Below are 14,944 nucleotides of genomic sequence, written 5' to 3' on the forward strand. Positions count from 1 at the left end.
GTAAGTTTTCATCAATCGTCCGAACCATGAAAAATATAACAGGGTGAAATAATGGTCCGAAACTTTTCCAGTACACAATCCACATTCTCACCAGACAGACTAGATGGTTACACCGGACACCCTGGTAAAAAGGAGGAGTTATATACACAATATGAATCTCCCATCCCCCCTCCTGATATAGAAAGACCACCCAAAGATACGTGTACCAGGACTGAGGGGAAAATCCACCTCCGTCCTTCTTGTCTCTGCTGCACGTTTAGTCCATGCCTCGGAACTCCATGGGCCCCACACCTTTTCACATTTCTGACAGTAACCTTGCGCCTTACAGTGTCTTGTCTGTCTGCACACACCAGCCCATGTTTGCTAACCATTATTCCATGCTCAGGACCTCCAATCTACCCCATAGCCTTATATTGTCTCTCCTGCCGACCACGAGGGCCTTGCTGCGCAGTAATAATGCATAGTTGCGCAAGATCTGCTCCCACTAGATGCCCAATGTCACACACAGTGGGCCAAGCGTCAGGGTCTTCCCCATAGCAGCGAGATCTGGAATCTCACTTGTGACCAGACTTGCTGCATGGGAATCATAGTGTGTAGGAGTGTACTAGAATGGCCATGACGGAGTACACTCAAGCCCCTTGTAGTATCCTATTGCGTTTTATTACAATGCGCATACACAGACGAGTTGAAGGCCGGACATTCACTAAAAACACATTGTTGTTGTTGAAGGAATAGAATACTACAAGGGGACTTTAGTGTAGTCCGCCCTTCACATAATTAGGAGCGGACGATGTGTTAAAGAGCTGGGATACCGTTCAATGTTGCATGCTCATCATCTGTAATGATTGATTACAGTACCCTCCCAAAAATAGTGCCCCCTTGGAAAACCTTAAGGAATGCCAGGAGATTTACAATCCAGGTAAACTGAGAATACCATCAAGCAGAGGACTTCAAACTGTGGGACGTGCCCCTCTGGGTGGCTGTGGAGGTGTCCCAGGGGGTGGGGAGAGAGGGCATTGCAAATGCATTTAAATAAAGAAAGCCTGGAAGCTCGAAAGGTACGGTTATGATTTCTGTACTGTCTTCATTTACATGCAGCAGATAAAGCCCATGAAACAAGTGTGAGGATGGTACTAATGAGTGGCATGGGGCAGGGTCAGTGAGTGGGAAGTCAGAGTCAAAGAACTGGTTAAAAAAAAAGAAAAAATTCAGCATTGTATTGCTTTTTTTCACCTTCTGGTAATTGCATATAAAAACCTGCACACACTTCAAATGAAAAATAAATGCAAGTTACACTAATCAAAGGGAAATATACTCTTTTGCCTTATAAAACCTCAGTTGGTTAACGTGATCACTGAATATGTCTTAGTGTGTGACCAGACAGCCTCATAATTAATCCTGATTGGTACAGTGAGGAATAGTGACTTGTTTATAGTGCTACAACGTCCCAATCTGTGACAGAAAGCACTGTGACTGCCATTATTTTAAAACTGTATGAAACAGGCTGCTGCACAATACTGTTTAAGATCAAACAAGTGCTTTAAAAATATACGTTTTAGTGATAAGCATTCACACTATATCAAGTGTGAATATTTGCATATGTGTCCATTAAAAGGGTGCACTCTTTTTAAAGGACACGTATATTACCACTCAGAAAGAATAAATATTTGTCACCATGAAGCTAAGTGACTCCATTAATTAAAAGCTACACTGGCTCCAAATCAGCCTTTATATTTGGTGATTAAGCGTTGCACACATTTACATTTCTTTAAGGTAGCAGGCATGTTGATGAGAAGGAATATTTCTCCTTTACTTCTCTATTGTTTCCCAGCATAGGAGCCTCCCCACCCTCTGTGAGTGGGCACTGAACCCCAAGTTATGGCACTTGTACTTTGAAAAAGAACATGGGGTGCATTTTCCTTGCTAGCATTTGTGCCCAGTTCACCATTGTTGTGCACGGAACAAGACCCAAGCAACAAGGGAAGTGGGGGCTTAAATGTGCTCTTTTAATGTTGTTTTTTACACAAAGCGACAGAAAGCCTGCTTTGCGCATCTGACCTAGAAAGTAATGGCCCTGTTGTGTGGGCAGAGTAGACAGCCTGCTTCATAGAGCTGTAGGTATCATTGGTGCTGCAGCTGCATTAGAAGTCCACAACATACTTGCTGTGCCAGTGTTTCTTTAAGCCTTGGAGCAATGGGCCAAGGGAGGGGGAAACATGAAGCAGAAGAGACACCTTGATTTGGGCATCAGAGAGATGAGAGTGAGAGGGACTCTCAGAGATGGGATTTATGTTTCCAAACTCTACATCTGCGTACTGTGACAATATTTGTACAGAGGAGGTACATATATGTGGAGTCAGGTATAGCAAATCAAGAGTTACTTACATGCCGATATTTTTCCCCGATATTTTGTCCTCGATATTATGTTCCACCGATATTGTGAGTTCGATATTCATGGTACATACCTGACTGCCATGTTGTGTCACTGTTAATATCATCATAAATATGACACTGATCTATTTTTTTCCTGTTGCAGATTTTCATGCATCATTGCACTGCACGGGTCTTAGTAAATCTATACTTCCCTATATACACTTAGCTTTTGATATTTTGTTCCTCAATATTCTTTCTTTGATATTCTTGTACCACAATATTGTTGGTGTCCCTATTCAGTAGTGTAACCAGCAGTCGCGAATCGCTAAGTGGAGTTTTGTATTGTATCAGAGATCCCAAGTTATAATTCAGCACCAACTTTTGTAATTCATGCAGTCAAAGGAAAGTCCTGAGAACAATTGTCACTCATATGACTGCCCTATGATGACAAAAGCTACATTTACTATATTTGGAAAATAAAACAATGCCACCCATCCGACTCATGGCGCAACCTGTTTTGATTTGGCCCTTGACTTTTATGCAGCACTAGGTTCTGCTACTTTGCGTGAATTTTGCAGTTGTGGGTTAGGATGAAATTCTATTGCTGTTTGCGGTATTTCGGCATGAGGATTTTCATACATAATCAGGTGTTTAGCAATAGATGATGCAATACTGTTTTTTTGCTTGTCATTACTTCAGACACAAATATACTTAGTGCACAAAAACTATGATAACAATAATGCTTTAATTATTATCATCACTGTGAGACAGCAGAAAGGGAGGCCTTGACTGAGGGAGCTGTGACTAACCTGGGGCAGGCATTAATTGTGCAGACAGTGATACAGGAGCACCTGGGAGCTCTTGGCACGCGGCACCGCAAGTAGAAAGAAACAAATTTTTAAACCTTATATGTCAAAATATTTGTAAGGAAGCAAAGATTCCTTCCTGACATTCATCTACTGCTATGCTCAGCAACTGCGACCACGGCACCCCTGGACGGTTTTAGCGGCGTACTGTGGTGCTGCTGTGCACAGTTTGGGAACTACTGGCCAAGGAAACTGAGTGCACCACCATTAATGTCATACAGGGGGTACCAGATAACTACCAGATGTATTTTAGAACCCTAAGGAAGTGACCTTAGCACCTCACAGAGAATTTGATTGTGCGTTTCCCTTTGAACCTAGAGCCAAGGTTCTAATAAGTAGAGTATGTTCACTCACCGAACATGAGAAAGAAACCCTAAGGCAGTACCTTGGAGAAAATCTTCAGAATGGCCAGATAACAAGGCCCTCGTCTCCCACTGGAGCATCTCTCTTCTTTGTTCCCAAAAATACTAAGGGTTTGCGGCAATGTATAGACTTTGGAGGGTTGAATAAAGTAACTATAAAAGTTAGTTATCCCCTTCCTCTCATCATGGACATACTAGACAACTGTGGGTGGAAAACTCCGCTCCTCCCGCGGAGTGTGCAGAGATTTGCCTACTCCGCAACTGCAGGGCGAGTGGAATATATTTGGATGAAAGATGGGCTGCAAAGAAACACCTACTCCGTGTTACCAAGGGTTTCCCAGAACAAGTGCATACAGTTGACAGAACTCCGTTATTCTGTGGACCAGTTAAGGAACTGACCACTTGCCTTCGGTTGGATATCTTTTAGAAAGCAACAAGAGTGTTTATCATTCAACCGCATTGTTTCCTCCAACCGTATAATCATATTAGGAATTCTATGGCTGGTCAAACATAATCCCTACATCCTGGGAAACAGGAACCATATTCTTGTCCTCTCACTTTTGTCAGCAATTTTGTTACATATCTGAAGAATACTGGAAACCCAAGGAGATGATAATAGCCAAGGACAGTGGTTCCCAAACTATTTCTACCCACAGCTCCCTTGACCAATCAGTTATTGGCCGTGGTGCCCTATTACATTATTTTTTCTTTTCGGAGGGCAGAAGGTTCCAATGGCTTTGTAGTAAATCCCATTTTAATCCCTAAAAAAATTGGGATGAAGGTATTGAGAATAGTATGTGCAATGCAACGAGATGCCTACTTTCTCTTTTTACAATATTTGTGCACCTCAGCCCATGCAGTGACTGTATCTGTTTGCTGTTTGTGTGCACTCAGCCTGGAGCTGGACACATCCTGTCAAAACCAACCAGGAGCACTGGGGTGCCACGGCGCACAGTTTGGTAACTACTGGCATAATAGACTCTGCTCATCAACTGTGACCGCAGCACCCCTTGCTGGTTTTGGAGGTGCACTGGCCTGCCACGGCGCACAGTTTGGGGACTATTGAGTTAAGACAAGGGATCGATATCATGGGGAAAATTTACTAAGACCCGTGCAGTGCAATGATGCATGAAAATCTGCAACAGTAAAAAATAGATCGGTGTCATATTTATGATGATATTAACAGTGACACAATATGGCAGTCAGGTATGAATATCGAACCCACAATATCGGTGGAACATAATATCGAGGACAAAATATCAGGAAAAAATATTGGCATGTAAGTAACTCTTGATTTTCTATACCTGACTCCACATATTTGATCCTACTCTGTATAATTTTATCACGGTATGCAGATGTAGAGTTTGGAATCGTAAATCTATACTTCCCTATATGCACTTAGCTTTTGATATTTTGCCCCTCAATATTCTTTCTTTGATATTCTTGTACCACAATATTGTTGGTGTCCCTATTCAGTAGTGTAACCAGAAGTCGCGAATCGTTAAGTGGAGTTTTGTATTGTATCAGAAAGCCCAAGTTATAATCCAGCAACAACTTTTGTAATTCATGCAGTCAAAGGAAATTCCTGAGAACAATTGTCACTCATATGACTGCCCTATTATGACAAAAGCTACATTTACTATGATTGGAAAATAAAACAATGGCACCCAACCGACTCATGGCGCTACCTGTTTCCATTTGGCCCTTGACTTTTATGCAGAACTAGATTCTGCTACTTTGCGTGCCTTTTGAAGTCGTGGGTTAGGATGAAATTCTATTGCTGTTTGCGGTATTTCGGCATGGACATTTTCATACATAATCAGGTGTTTTGCAATAGTTGATGCAATACTGTTTTTTTGCGTGTCATTACTTCAGACACAAAAATACTCAGTGCACGAAAACTATGATAAAAATAATGTTTGGGAACTACTGGCCAAGGAAACTGAGTGCACCACCATTAATGTCATACAGGGGGTACCAGATGACTACCAGATGTATTTCAGAAGCCTAAGGAAGTGAACTTAGCACCTCACAGAGACTTTGATTGTGCGATTCCCTTTGAACCTAGAGCCAAGGTTCAAATAAGTAGAGTATATTCACTCACTGAACGTGAGAAAGAAACCCTAAGGCAGTAACTTGAAGAAAATCTTCATAATGGCCTGATAACAAGGTCCTCGTCTCCCACGGGAAACATCCTTTACAACGCGGTGTTTAAACAGCGGGCCTTTTTACGACGCAGCCATCACAACGCAAGTCGTTACTACAACTTGTGCTGGATGGCGCTCTTGCTCAGGAATAGTTTAATTTTCTATTCCAACACCTTCCCTACTGTTACGTGGGCTGGAGTGGGAATAGAAAATTAAAATAATCTACAATCCAGCACCCTCCAACGCAAGTCAATGTAACGACTTGCGTTGTGATAACTGCATTGTAATGGTAGCGCGGTGTAAACACCGCGTCGTAATGACATAGATCCTCTCCCACTGGGGCATCTCTCTTCTTTGTTCCCAAAAATACTAAGGGTTTGAGGCAATGTATAGACTTTGGAGGGTTGAATAAAGTAACTATAAAAGTTAGTTATCCCCTTCCTCTCATCAAGGACATACTAGATAACCGTGGGTGGAGAACTCCGCTCCGCCCGTGGAGTGTGTGAGATTTGCCTACTCCGCGTTCCGCAGAGAACGCAGAGTAGGCAAATCTCTGCACACTCCGCGGAGGAGTGGAGTTGGCCAGCCCCCGCCTCCCACCTACCCTATTAACAATTGGTGAAAACGTTTTTTAAACGAGTTAAAAGTAAATAAAAACGCCTTACTTTAGCTGTGGCTTCCCCTGGCTGCCCTCTTCCTCTTGATTGCATTCTTTGTGAAAACTGCGCATGCAATTTTAACCAATTGTTAATAGGGTGGGTGGGAGGCGCGAGGGATAGCGGAGCTATGCGGAGTTTCCCGGAGTTTGTTCTTAACTCTGTGGTGCTCCGCGTAGCCCCACTCCGCCCACTACACCCAGGGTTAATACTAGAGTCAGTCAGAGGAGCACGGATGTTTGCCAAGCTAGATCTTTGGGGAGCCTACCCTCACCTTCATATCAAGGAAGGAGATGAGTGAAAGACCGCCACACGATCACCCCTAGGACATTTTATGCCCTTTGGGGTAAGTAATTCTGCATCAATTTTTGAGAGATTTATGGACAACGTGATCACGGACCTACTAAATCAGACTGTGGTGATATATTTAGATGATATTCTTGTGAATACTGCTCTGTACCACACTCATGTCGCTCAAGTTCTCAATAGACAATGCCAAAATAGTCTGTTTTGCTAACCTGAAAAATTTGAATTCGATCAGCCTGAGTGATACTATTCGGGTTTCCGAATAAACAAGATGGGTATTGCCATGGATCCACAGAAAGTATCAGCCTTGCCCTTCCTTTATTAAAGTAACCCAATGTTTCCTGGGGTTGGCAAATTTCTATCGCCAGTTTATTGAAAATTTCGCCAGTCAGACAAATTTCATCTCTCAAATTCTAAAGAAAAAACGTCTTAAACAGGGATTCAGGTGGACTGAAGCTGCCGAAAAATCTTTTCAGAACTTAAAGATGGATTTTACTCAAGCTCCCATCCTACGACACCCGACAACTCCGAAAAATTCATAGTTGAAGCTGATGCTTCTGATAGGGCTGTGGGTGCGTTTTTGCTTCAACAACAAGAAGACGATGGGTGTGAACACCCTGTTTTTTTATCTGTTACATGTTGTATCTGACTGTGAAAGGAACTACTTTCAAAAGAGAGAGTTTCCCAGAGTACCAGAAAGGACTGGGTATATAACAACAAAAAAGAGGGTTCCTTTCTGTGTAAATGGCTTTCAGTTTGTGACCCTGGGGTCTACACACTATTATGACCTTTTAGTGTTAAACATGACACGGATGAGTATGCACAAGATTGAAGTATCTTTTTGTCTCACAAAAATTTATTTTGATTATATTAAAAACATGTCGGTTCCTTTGTTACATAACATTTATTAAAAACCATATCATTCAAAATTTCTCTAATACATTCAGTGTTAACTTCGTAATGTTTCCACTGAGATTAAAAACAATCAATGCAAGATAATATTCACATACAAAAAATGTGTTTAAAACATCATAACATTAAATGTGACGAAATAAAGAAAAGTCCTATTGTCGACGCGTTTCGGTGCTTTAGACAGTTGTAACACCTTCCTCAGGACAGATTTTTAGTTAAAAACCAAATTTCTTCAATCTAAAAACAAATGCATACAATTAATACCATGTCATTAGGTGAGTACAAACTTTATAACAATAATGCGGCTTACTACCCCCATGTCAAAGTGTTAGCTACGAAAGACTATCTTACTTGCTAATAAGTTGTCGCGGATCTTGTATATACACACTCGAGGATTAAGTGTCACCGTATCCTCTGAACGTTCTTTTTCTTTTTCTAGAATTGGAGAAGAACATTTTATCAATTATGTTTGCCAAATATATTCTAAAGACCACATGTCTTAGATATTTCCCATATCACTTACTTTCAATTGGGAGAATAGGTAGCAATAGTGTCTTGTTCCAATGTTGCGACTTTAAATCAGCGCCGGGTCGTTTGGCATTAGTGGCTAGGTTAAGTCTGGAAAAGAGCATTTGTGTTTATAGCTCTTGAGCTCACTGATTTTGGGGTATCTTAGTTGTTAATCATACACTGGTTCACCACATACCTTAAAATCTGGTTGTTACTTGGTGACGGATTCTCTTCTCGTCTTGGGTATATCTTTACTTCATGCCCTTGTAACAGGATGACTCTGATTCTTTATGCAGGCTATCCTGAATTAGAATATTCATGTCAGTCTACCATATTACCCCTAGCGCTTAGTATACACAACTATTTCACATTACTGGCATTATTTTTTATAAATGACTAGGCAAGACTGATGACCCCTTTATTGAGTTTTCACTATTGTCATGTCCCCTTACTGGGGCTTGCCTGGTAACCCATACGTTATTAAACTGTATGGTTGCCTCATGTAACAGAACTTATCAGACAACTGGTTTGCATATAGTAGGAGTTTGCTCCTAATGTCAATATCAGATTGCCCTGTTTTTATTAGGTTTCTTTATAGTCCCAGAGTATAACCCCTCTTATTAAAATATAAGGGGGTGTCGTGTGAACCAAGTGGTTGGTTTACTTGTTGTGACTATTCCCTTACACAACATTTGCTTACAGGTCAAAATTCTCGTTACATTGTTTATAGTCGAGAAAACGAGGTTGGCGGCAAATCTCTGAGGCTTGCAAACCCTTCCCGAATTTCGCAACTCCTTACCTCGTAACCGTAATGCCGTAGCCGTGGACACGTCCTCTCTCCACGGTTACGGCATTACGGTTACGAGGTAAGGAGTTGTGAAATTCGGGAAGGGTTTGCAAGCCAGTTTAATAACGTATGGGTTACCAGGCATGCCCCAGTAAGGGGACATGACAATAGTGAAAACTCAATAAAGGGGTCATAAGTCTTGCCAAGTCATTTATAACAAATAATGCCAGTAATGTGAAATAGTTGTGTATACTAAGCGCTAGGGGTAATATGGTAGACTGACATGAATATTCTAATTCAGGATAGCCTGCATAAAGAAACAGAGTCATCCTGTTACAAGGGCATGAAGTAAAGATATACCCAAGACAAGAAGAGAATCCGTCACCAAGTAACAACCAGATTTTAAGGTATGTGGCGAACCAGTGTATGATTAACAACTAAGATACCCCAAAATCAGTGAGCTCAAGAGCTATAAACACAAATGCTCTTTTCCAGACTTAACCTAGCCACTAATGCCAAACGACCCGGCGCTGATTTAAAGTCGCAACATTGGAACAAGACACTATTGCTACCTATTCTCCCAATTGAAAGTAAGTGATATGGGAAATATCTAAGACATGTGGTCTTTAGAATATATTTGGCAAACATAATTGATAAAATTTACTTCTCCAATTCTAGAAAAAGAAAAAGAAAGTTCCGAGGATACGGTGACACTTAATCCTCGAGTGTGTGGAATCTTGATAATATACAAGATCCGCGACAACTTATTAGCAAGTAAGATAGTCTTTCTTAGCTAACACTTTGACACGGGGGTAGTAAGGCGCATTATTGTTATAAAGTTTGTACTCACCTAATGACATGGTATTAATTGTATGCATTTGTTTTTAGATTGAAGAAATTTGGTTTTTAACTAAAAATCTGTCCTGAGGAAGGTGTTACAACTGTCTAAAGCAACGAAACGCGTCGATAATAGGACTTTTCTTTATTTCGTCACATTTAATGTTATGATGTTTTAAACAAATTTTTTGTATGTGAATATTATCTTGCATTGATTGTTCTTAATCTCAGTGGAAACGTTACGAAGTTAACACTGTATGTATTAGAGAAATTTTAAATGATATGGTTTTTAATAAATGTTATGTAACAAAGGAACCGACATGTTTTTAATATAATCAAAATAAATTTTTGTGAGACAAAAAGATACTTCAATCTTGTGCATACTCATCCGTGTCATGTTTAACACTAAAAGGTCATAATAGTGTGTAGACCCCAGGGTCACAAACTGAAAGCCATTTACACAGAAAGGAACCCTCTTTTTTGTTGTGAAAGGAACTACTCCATTCTTGAGCAAGAACTTTTGGCTATGAAATTAGCCTGTAGTGAATGGAGACAGTTCCTAATGGGGACTAAGGAACCATTTGAAATATGGGCTGACCATAGGAATCGACAGTGCTTTCGCAACCTGTAATGCTGAAATAGTCGCCAAGCAAGATGTGCCTACTGTTTTAGTCAATATGACTTTACCATCAGCTCTATACTGGGTTCTCAGAATATTCTGGTGGATGCTCTGTCACGAAGATAGCCTGAAAGTTATAGTCCACTCCAGCAAAACATTGCAGGCCCACTACATATAACTGGAACAACTCAATTGTTTTAGATAAGGTCCAGTAAGACTATGCATCTTTATCAAACGAAGACTGGAACAGTTTGAACAGTAAGTTCTACAAACTATAGGATAACTTTTATAAGGAAAAGGCCCTGTTTCTTCCCACTAAGAAAGTGCAAGTGAAGGCCTTCCAAATGTGTCATAAATCTACCATCGCCAGTCATTAAGGCTTTAAGACCACACTTGAACTAGTCCTCCATTCGTTTTGGTGGCCATCGGTATGAGAAGAACCCGAAGTATATGTGACCTTTTGTCCAGGCTGTGACCTTCTGTCCAATCGTTGCACAAGCCAACGCTGCTGACACCAGGCCCATGGGACTGCTTCAGCCTCTACCTGTTCCTCAGTCACCGTGGAATACTGTATCTACTGATTTTATTTCTTCTTTGCCCCAGTCTGTGCATCATTATGGTGACGGTAGATTCAGTCTCTAATATGGCAAACTTTACTGGTTTGAAAAAATTACCAACTGCAAAATAGTTAAGGGAGAAGTCAATGCGTGAGATTTTTCTTGCTCATGGTTTGCCACAGATTAACATATCCTCAGTATATCTCTCACTCTGGAAATTTTTTTGCAATTCCCTTCACACATCTGCAAACCAATGGAGAAACTGAACACATAAACCAAGGTCTTCAGCAATATCTTCCCTGCTTTTACAATTCAACCTAAATTGACTAGACAACGTATTTGCCACTATCCGAATTCTCCTACAACAATGCAGTCCACAGTGCCTCCAAGTTTTCACCTTTCTTCTGTTTGTATGGCTGTCATTCTAGAGCCTACTCTTCTGCCTTACAAGACTCTATGTCAGTCCCAGCAGCTGCCTCTTTCACACTACACCTCCAGGCAGTAAGATAAAAAATCCATTCCAATTTACAAGAAACAAACAGAGAATAGAAAATCTCTGCTGATGCACTCCGGCGTCATTCCCCTTCCTATCAGATGAATGATGAGGTGTGGCTCTCCTCTAAATATCTGCCTCACCGCCTGTCTCTCAATAAGTTCAGGCCTCGCTTTTAATGGCCTTTCAAGATTATTCAACTTGTGAGTCCAGTAGCCTTCCGCCTTCAGTTGCCACGTTTCTGGAAAGTACATCCCATTTTTCATGACTCTCATTTGAAGCCTTATTTTCCTGATCACCACCAGCAGGTATTTTTTTGGCCACCCTTGTTTTGGTGGAAGATGTCCCTGAATATAAAGTTCAGGAAATTTGCGACTCTCGTTGTTTTAGAAACTGTTTACAGTTTTTGAACCATTGGAAGGATTATCCCCCTAGTGACAGGTCCTGGGAGGATGTTGATTCAGTTGGTGCCCCTGTGCTGGTTTGCCGTTTATATTGGCTGTTTCCTGGTAAGCCAGGGCCCTCAGGGGTTCCCTACTGCCACGCTACGGGCTGTGAATTAACCCGTGGCTCCCACTCTACCCTCTGCCTCCCGGGTTTGCTGCGGTACCATGTGACGTACCGCGGGCTCCCATGCCACGTCATGCATTGTGGCACGGATTGCTCGCACTCACCAGATGCCTCTGGGTCATGGGGGCAGATGTAGAGGCCCATTCTTAGTATTGCTGGATGGTCAATCTGGAGGCATGCTTCTTCGTGGGGCCATGTTTTCACTAAACTTTGGCCCAGAATGCTTCCGAAAGGGTGTTGTTGCTCCTAACCATCATGGCGAAAATTGCATATATTCTCTATTACTTTTCTCAATCCAAGATGGCGACCTTCAATTTCCTCTTCGCACTTCCTGTCTGTGGGTATTTAAGGGGCTGAACTTTCTTTCTCCTTGCGTTGCAGCACTTCTCGCTTCTGATGGTGTGTCCACGCCCCTTTTCGGGATTCTTCTCTGGACCTTCATTCTTGTTGGGAATATTGCCTCCTAGTGTTCCTGTTTCAAGTGTTCTGGTCTTTTCATCGTTCTGGCCCACTGTCTGCAGTTCTGAGTCCTGTTCTCTCTTTGGATGCCTGTTGTTTCAATCCACCTCCTTGTGTCTCCACTTCCATCAGAGGTTTTTTCCCTTCTGGGTTTTTTTTCCTTTCGGGGACTCCTTTTGAAAGGCACTGTCTGCTCTGGTGTTCCACTGTCAGCAGATCTGTTGGTACCGGAAAGGGTCGCCCCTACCTCAGGCAGACAGTAACTATCAAGTACCAGAACCATTAACATTCCCTTCGCACCAAAACCCTCCAAAGAAGTTTATACATAACATACATGACATCTAGCATTTCCCCAGGAGGCTGGAAGGGTGGGGGCCAATTTTGCAGCGGTGGGGGCCGTTTTCGTTACTGGGGGACGGTTTTGCAGCGGTGCTACTATTTCAGCACGCAGTAACAAAAGCAGCAGGGGGGCTGGTCCGTCAACTTCACCAGAGCTTCTTTGGGTTCCCAGTTCGCCCTTTTGCCAATGCCTGTTGTTTCTTGCTGTAAATCAATTTCCTTCTCCAAGTTCATCAAATGGAGATGTTTACACTATCTTGACATCCTCATTGCATGCCTAGATACAGCAATCAATAGCTGAAAGTCGACAATTAACTTTTGGAAACTGTCAGACTTGGCATTGCTCCTTCGGTGCAGCAATTTTATTTTAACTTAGATGCATGTAAGCTCAAAAACTTTTTGATAAATTCTGCAAATGATGCCAAAAATAGTAGATAAAGTGGTAAATACAGCAAATTTCATATGGCTGCACAAAGGGCGAGACATCAGAAACACATCTTTTCAGTATCAATAATTAAAAGGAGTGCAGGTTGAGCAGTGCCAGAATCGCTAATACAACTACTTTCCACTTTCTAGCTATGCTCTGAACACAGCCAGTGTGCAGGTGCAGCCAGAAGATCGCTGCAACATGGCCCCACAGTGCACTGCTTCCTAACTGTATCCACCATATGCATGAACTGGCTGTTCCTTAGCTTAACGCAAACTCTTGTTCGCAATCAAGTATTCACACGAGGTTCTACCTTCATTAACAAAGTTGCGAATCTAAGTCAGCTATGTAGGGCCGCCATACTTTGAGATGTGTGCCTGGTAAGACTGTGCTTACCTGGGCAGGCCCTCTTCACCCTGCGCCTCCCTTCAGCAGAGGCCAGGCCAGTGAGTAATCACTCGAGGAGCTCAAAGAGAGAGAGAGGGCACCTCTCTGGCAGAGACCCTCTGAAAGCACTGACTCCCACAGGGCTTCTTCAGGTGTAAGCTGCTGAAACCAAAGCAGCTCAGTCCTGACTGCTGCTCATGCAGAGACGGGCTTGGCTTTTAGCACCGCCTGCTGGCCATAAATAGACGGGGCTTCCACTTAATGCCCACTGCTACTCATGCAGAGATTGACCTCTCACACTGAGCCACTGCTGACCAAACAATGATTGGTCTTTCACACTGTGGCCACTGTAGAGTCGTTAGAGACTCAGGCCCACATGCATCAAGCATTTTTGCAGTCGCAGACGGTGCGATTCCTTAAAATCGGCCGTTTGCGAATGCAAAAGTGCTTGTTGGGATGCATCATGCCATTTTAGAAGTCGCATCTTTTTTACGATTTCTAAAATTGCATTAGCATTTAAGAAATCGCAATTGTGCGATTTCTTAAATGCTATGCATCATTATAGAAAAATATGCGTTTTTTAAAATTGGAAGTGCAAATTACCACGAAGTTCAACTTCGTGGTAAATTGCGAAATTGATTAAATATGCACAAAAATGCATTTTTTAAACTGTAAAGTTACACACACACATGTCCTTAGGACATGTGTGTATGTAACTTATGCTTAAAAGTACATTTCAGGGGTGCATGGGGGGGTCCTTTGGACCCCCCCCTGCACCCATGAAATTTTCTAAGTGCCACTCGCAATTTCCATTGACTCCTATGGGCCTTTTGGCCCATAGGAATCAATGGGAATTGCGAAAATTAAGTTAAGAAATCGGTATTTCTTTGGGATTCGGTAAAAAATGCGATTTTTACCGAATCCCACAAGAATACCGAAAATATTGATGCATATCATTTTGCATTTCTTAATTTGCGATTCCTTATTTTTCGCAAATTAAGAAATGCAAAAAGACACAATGATGCATGTGGGCCTATGTGACCACGCGGACAACTGTTTCTGTAAGGAGCTTCTTTATTCAGGTCGTACAGGCATGGTGGTCAGTAGTGAACTGCCCTTTCTTCCCCCAGCTCCTCCCTTTCCTCCCGCCCTCGGCCTTCCCTCGGGCTGGTCCTAGTGCCTGACCAGTGTGGTCACTGGGCACTGTCCATTAACAACATTACATCTCCCCCCTCAGTGGATGATGACACAATGACATTGTCCCTGGTCAAGTCACAAGTTCGTTTCTTTAAGGTTCTTCAATCAGACGCGATGGTTTCTTGATCACACGTCTGGGG

The 14,944-nt window shown here is 42.2% G+C and overlaps 1 protein-coding gene across 2 annotated transcripts in view; it reads right to left on the reverse strand.

Annotated features, from left to right (window-relative positions):
* The window catches only part of SEPTIN9 (septin 9), a 992,168-nt gene that overhangs the window by 558,703 nt on the left and 418,521 nt on the right, over nt 1-14,944 (reverse strand). The window lies entirely within an intron of this gene.

The sequence above is a fragment of the Lissotriton helveticus genome, chromosome 7, assembly GCF_964261635.1.
Source record: "Lissotriton helveticus chromosome 7, aLisHel1.1, whole genome shotgun sequence".
In the NCBI taxonomy this organism is placed as follows: domain Eukaryota; kingdom Metazoa; phylum Chordata; class Amphibia; order Caudata; family Salamandridae; genus Lissotriton; species Lissotriton helveticus.